Source organism: Pseudomyrmex gracilis, unplaced genomic scaffold (genome assembly GCF_002006095.1).
Source record: "Pseudomyrmex gracilis isolate BER0280 unplaced genomic scaffold, ASM200609v1 scaffold_2302, whole genome shotgun sequence".
Classification (NCBI taxonomy): Eukaryota; Metazoa; Arthropoda; class Insecta; order Hymenoptera; family Formicidae; genus Pseudomyrmex; species Pseudomyrmex gracilis.
The window spans coordinates 4,396-11,141 of NW_018022886.1; positions in this window are offsets into that span (position 1 = coordinate 4,396).

Consider the following 6,746-nt stretch of genomic DNA (forward strand, 5'->3'; position numbering starts at 1 on the left):
ATCGTACGGTGTCGAATAATTTGGTGTCGAATAAATCTGTGTCGAATCGAGCGGTGTCGAATCGTACTGTGGTCAAACGGAACCCGCCCCATTCCATCTTGCCATAACACATTCTCCCCTCCTTCTTACCATTCCACTTCTCCTCCACCACACCCCCTCCCACTCCAATCTAGCGCTATAGAAAGGGACACTTGACCAAGAGCATCTCAGTATCAGGCTGCTCTTTAAACTCTGATGAAGTGAGCTGTAATGTTCACGAAACGTCGGTATAAAAATGATACTAACGCGGTTCAAACTCGAAAAAACATCTTTGTATGTTAAATACACTCTTAATAATTGCATAAGTTCTTAAAAATAATGGATTTAATATAAAAATCCATTTACATGTCTTTCTGTCATTTATCATGGAGATAAACTTCACACGGAGCTATATAAATATTTTCTATGCGATAATAACCGACCAATTAGGTAAATAAATAATGAAAAGCATGGCAAATGAATATTTTTTAGTAATTTATTAGGTCTTGGAAAATATATCTGATAAATATCTATAATATACGTCTAATGGATGTTTATGATAGATTTTTTTATGGATATCTATAGTGGACGTAGCATAGATATGCATTAGACGTCCATTCATCATCCATCATGGAAATGGAGCTGTGGATGTTGTATGGACCTCTAATAGACGTCACGTTCTGCATGGGATCGTTATTCTTTTGCCGAAATAGTATTTGGAAAGTAATTTTGCAAACAAATAAATATTTTCCTTCTTATATATGTGATGCAAATCCAGCATCCTACATGGAGGAAAAAAAAATTATTTCGTCAAAAATATAATGCATATATATATGCATATATATTAGCACATTCTCTGCATAACATCTTGCAAAACTGCCCAAATAACTCGACTTGAATTTAATTTATTTCGTTATTCTTATAAATATTTTATAAAAGATTAATGTTTTTATGTCTATTTCCTAAAATATATCTATATAATTGCAAATTACAATTTTTATGCAAGATTTTGTCACATAACTTTATAAACTTTCCTATCAAGGATATTAATATAAAACAATATCAAATGCATCTTTTTGACTGTAAAGTTGCTTCGTCTTTTCTCCCAGAGGCGTTTGTGAAAATGTGTGCTGGTGAAAAATTATTATAAACTGCCAACGCATGCTAGCTACTTTTTAAATAATATTAATATAAAATTGTAACGGAGCCGCCGTGTAACGCGCGGCTTGCCCGGCCTTCCGCTTGCCGAACAGCTCGGTCAGATCAGGATTCGGGTGAGGGGACAGAAGAGATTGCGACACGTTCGGTTACTTCTGTAATGCAATGATTCTATATTCTTAATACTTCTGACTATATATTATACAATGTCTAAACGACGCGGGGCACGAAACCCTTACAGATTGGCGGTTCGCGGCTGTGATTGGCGCGCGCAAGCTGTCAACGGGTCGGTCTCGGCCGACGCGGTAACGGATCGGAATCTTACGTACTAAGGAGGGAGAGTCGCGAATATATACAACGAAGAGTTTCTGGTTACGGGAACGCGAAAGCGTGTATCGGCGTCGGTGGCGCGATGCGCGGACGCGGAGGGTCGCGGCACGACGTGGTGCTCGCGGTCTACGGTGGCGGGTTTGCTACCTAGTAGCGAGAGATGTCCAGGTGAGCCGTGAGAACGGCTGTTCCGGAGAGCCGTGAAAACGGCTATCGCCAGGCCGTGAGAACGGCTATCGCCAGGCCGTGAGAACGGCCGATGGGACGGTCGGTGTACCTGGGCCAATGCCTCGGGCACGGTGGGTACGGGATCCTTCCGAGTCAACACCTCGGAGATTGGAGCAGGTGTTTTCCGAGTCAGCATCTCGGAGAAGTTGTCGGTTCCGAGTCAGCACCTTGGAGACCTAGGAGTTGCTTCCGAGTCAACACCTCGGAGAGCAGGACGGGAAAGGAATGGTGCTCGGAGCCGGTTTCGCCCGCCTTATATACGTGGCGGCGGCCCGAACTCGGTCCGGGGCGCGGCGTGCGATGCGCGCAGGCCCGCGAGTGGGATTCTGCGCCGGCGCGGTGCTGTTTGCGGTCGCGGCGCTTGATTTCCCTAGACGTAGGGCGCGTTTACATGATTCGGAGAAAGTGCACTCGGTAACACTAGCAATCACTAGTAGCTACTAGTTAGTTAGTACGGCGCCCGTTGGCGCTACGAGCAACCGCCCCGCTTGCCCTCCGATTCCCGCGCTTATTCTTCGAATTAATGACGCCGTCTGTACATAGTGGCGGGTTGCCCCGTCACAAAATAATGTCAGATTTATCTTTTTGACTGTAAAGTTGCTTCGTTTTTCCTCCCAGAAGCGTTTTCAAAACCGTGTGCTGGTCTAACCATTATTATGAACTGCCAACGCATGCCGACTATTTTTTAAATAATATTAAAATAAAACAATGTCAGATGCATTTTTTTGACTGTAAAGTTGCTTTGTCTTTCTTCCCAGAAGCGTTTTTGTAAATGTGTGCTGAAGTAATAATTATTATAAAATAGTTTTAGTTGAAGTGTGTTATCTATAATTTATATTTTTACTGTCAGAAGCGTCTATTGTGATGTAAGTTTGCTTTGTCTTGTCTCTCAGAAGTGCTTTTGAAAACGTGTGTAATAATACTAATAAAAATGAAAGTTTGATATGCAACATTTGCTGGCTATGTGTTAAATTGTGCCAGAGATGTCTTTTGTGACATAAAGTTGGTTCATTTTTTCGTTTGGTCAGAATTTCTAAACGTGTTTTGGAAAAATTATTTTAAAGCATTTAAGGTAAATGTCCTAGTATCCGGACATGTCCCGGTATTCGGACAATAATACAAATTTTATTCATTTTGTATCCTAATTTTTAATATAATTAAAAACAAAACTTTTTATTGTAAAATATACAAATTTATTAACATAAAGTGAAGTAATGATTATATAACATTGAAAATGATTAGTTAAAAATGTACTTTTGAATTGTCCGTTTACTGGGATATTTGCACATGTTTATATTTTTTTATTAAAATAAATACATCTAACGTAATTCAGAAAGTTAATTGTTTCAGTTTTCAATAATTGATTGTATCAACTCGTAATAAAATAAAAATTGTTTAATTTTATGGTACTTTTACACATTAAATCAGTAGATATTTTGCCGCTATTCCTTAAGCGTCTGGATACCGAGGCATTTACCTTACAGTAACATGTTCTAGCTATGTTCTAAATGTTTTGTGCCTGAGCGTCTTGTGTAGCATAAAGCTTTACTTTTCTACAAGAAATGTTTTGTTACTATGTGGTAGTGTATTAAATAATATGAACATTTACAATCAATGTATTCTGGCTATGTTCAAACTTTCTTATATCAATCAACGTGCTCATACAATTAACGTGATAATTATGTTTGTAATTTATCATATCAGAGGTGTCTCTTGTAACGTAAAGTTCTTTTTGTTATGTTGCTTTATCTTTTGTCTCAAAAGTGTTTTCAGTAACGCGTGGTAGTATAGTGAAGAATGAACCTTTATAATTAGCGTTTGTTACTGTTGACTACTGTTTAAATTTATACTGTCAGAGACATCTTTTATAACATAAAGGTGCCGAAACTAGTAAGTTGTAGAACTCTAAAGAATTTGACAGATTTGTTGTTATTAAAAATAATAATTTTAACAGAATTGTTGAAGAAACATAAATTAGCTTGATAGATGACTCCTAATACATTGCTCGAATTTCATTCAGTTGGCAAATTATTAACACTTTGTTTACCGAGTATCATAGGCGTGTACACACACTTTTGACAGATCTGTAATATAATATATATAGTATATATATATATATTGTGACGTGACACTTTTCGTGTCTGTCACAAAGACATAATTTCGGCCGGCAGAGGAGGCGGTGAGCTCGCGTCTTCCACTATTTGAGGGAGAGCAGCTCGTTAGGCAAATTGCCGCGTTGCGCAGGCAAATGCGCTTAATTTTGCGAAGGCGCCTCTGTTATATTGAACGAATAATTTATGTACTAAGATGTATATTAATTTGTTATTTATGTTCTTTTCAGCCTATCTTTGATTGTGTAATTGCGTCTCCGTCAGTATTTTTGTGCTGTACGACTGCGACTTGGCGGCTACTTGGGGTGCGTTCCGTTTCTTGCATGAAATGCATGAATGTTTAATGTAGAGCATGAAGTGCAGAAGCCGTTCCGTTTCTTCGTGCACGCATTATATGCTTTTATAACGGAACGGATTTCATGCAATTCATGCGGCTAACCTATAAACTTAGAACAGGTCTCCTGAGCTATCAGCAAAAACGAAAAGCCTCTTGCATAATGGAAGAAATAGCGATAGCGATAGAAATAACACTAGTTTTAAAGAGTTTATATTTATGAATAACGTTTATATTTATAAATAAGCAATAGCGACAAATTTTCCGACGAGTTGGAATTCTGTGTCTATTGCTTATCGCTATTACTATTTCCACGCATTGTGCAAGAGGCTAAAGAAAAAGAGCGTGGATGACAATTTAAAAAAATCACAAATAATTTTTTTAATTACCGTTACATCTTTTACAATAAAAAAAGAAGATTCTTATTTTATAAGTGATGAAAGCAGTGATGAAAGTGATACACTTTCAAGTAGTGACAAAACTGAGTCCACGTTGTTTGATATTCAGATGATAAGAAACACAAGAGAAACAATTTCTCGTGAAAAATTAACAGATTATGTTGAACAAGTGGTACTAGGATACCACTCGTTCGTTTTTCGCGCGAAATGCATGAGCTGCATGAGGTGCCTCAGCTCGCGAAGTAGGGCACTTTATGCGATCTCATGCACCGGAAGAGGCGGAACGATTGGGTTGGATCATGCATGCAGCAAGTGCGCATGAAGAGAAACGGAACGATTTTCTATGCTTCTATGCGCATCATGCGAGAAACGGAACGCACCATTGGTTGTTTATTTCAGCGCTAAGAGAGAGAGAGAGAGAGAGAGAGAGAGAGAGAGAGAGAGAGAGAGCAGCTCACGGTGCGTAACGTCGGACAAGGTGGAGCAAAGAGAAGCGACGATAGAGACAGACAACGGCGCAGAGCCGTAGAGACGTCACCGGTACGAGACGCTCGGCGAGGATGTCGGCGACGGAATAGAAAAACGGGAGATGCTAGCACTCCACGAAAACCGGAGCGGAGCTCCCTTTGGAGTTCTTGGTCTCGTGATGCGAGGAGATGAGCCGAAGTAAGCTCATCTACATGAAAATTGACGCAGAACGGGCCGGTTACGGCCAACAAATGGCCCAAGCCGATGTGTTGACGAGACGCACATGGCCGTTGTCAATTACAGCGCCGCAAGAATAAAAATACGATTGGCTCGTTACCTGGCGCTGCGAACAGTGTGAGACATCGAGAGTAATTGCCGCAAGAATCAGCTTCATTGTTGTGCGTGCCGTGAACGACGCGAGTTCCTCGCCTCCGAAAAGAACTGTGCTAAAAGTAAGTGACGTGAGGTGTGCCTGAGGAGGAACCGAGATTACAGAGTGCCCGGGGAACAATCCTGAGGGAAACTGCCGAGAAAGATCTGATTTTGTAAAGCTAGAAAAGCCAAGTGAGGAAGGTGCCGACGAACGTAAGTGATCGCTCGCTCTCTCTCTCGCATATTTTGTCTTGCCTGTATTATACAGACGCGGATCAAGTCTGCACATCGTTTGTCAGCTCGATGCCGCGCTGAATATTCGCGTTTGATTATTACATTACGCAATAAATTTATAAAAGCGGCTCTTGCCGTAGAATATTTTCTTTGCTGCTTTCTCGCCGTAACACGGTCGCAACAATCCGGGCAAAATCCCGCTCGTTATTCGTGCGCGTACTGTTTTCATTTTTTTTTGTATTTTGTATCTCGTATCTTTGTGTCGCGTCTATACGTTATCATTCTCACGGAGCGTGTAATTTATAAATACGGAATACCATTTTTCTGCATTTTTTGATATTGAGAGTTGTAAGTGCGAATCGTGCCGAGATTTTTAGCCGTCGGGCCGCGATATAGCGTTGCGTCTCTTATCTTATTTGCGCTAAGCGACGGGCGCGCGCCGACCGCGCGCTTTGTCTAGCGTTTTGCATACGACAGCGCATTCCTCCGCCTAGATAAAACCCTTCTCGCGCGATAAAATACAGGATCATCGAAAAGTATCGGACTCCTCTAATATCTTCAGTTAGAATGCATTTTGGAGAAAATGTCCAATAGCAAAGTTGTATGGTTTCAAGCAAGGAGTAAGATGATGACCTTGACTTCGATCTTGATCATGTCCTTTAAGGTCATTTCAAGGTTAACTTTATTTTTTTATAGCTTATAGCTTATCTTGAGAGCTTTCCAAAACACTATAATAAAACATTTTGTCATTAAGTATTTTTTGAGTTATAAAGGTTTGAAATTAACAATTTGTTAAGTGGCGTGTGATTCCGACCAGTTAAGGCAAGAGTGGCGTGTGGGTCCACACAAGAGTGGCGTGTGAGTTCGTACAGAGGTGCCTGCAAGAGTGAGAGAATAAAGATCGGCCCCGCCAACGCTTTCGGACAGATTCCCGCTAACGCCTTCAGACATCACGCATTCGAGCAACTTCTCTCAATCACCTTCGGGCAGTTTTCTACAGTAGCCTACTAGCATAACCGCTTGAAGCCGTACAACTTTGCTATTGGACATTTTTTTGAAATGCATTTTTACTGAAAATATTAGGGGGATCCGACA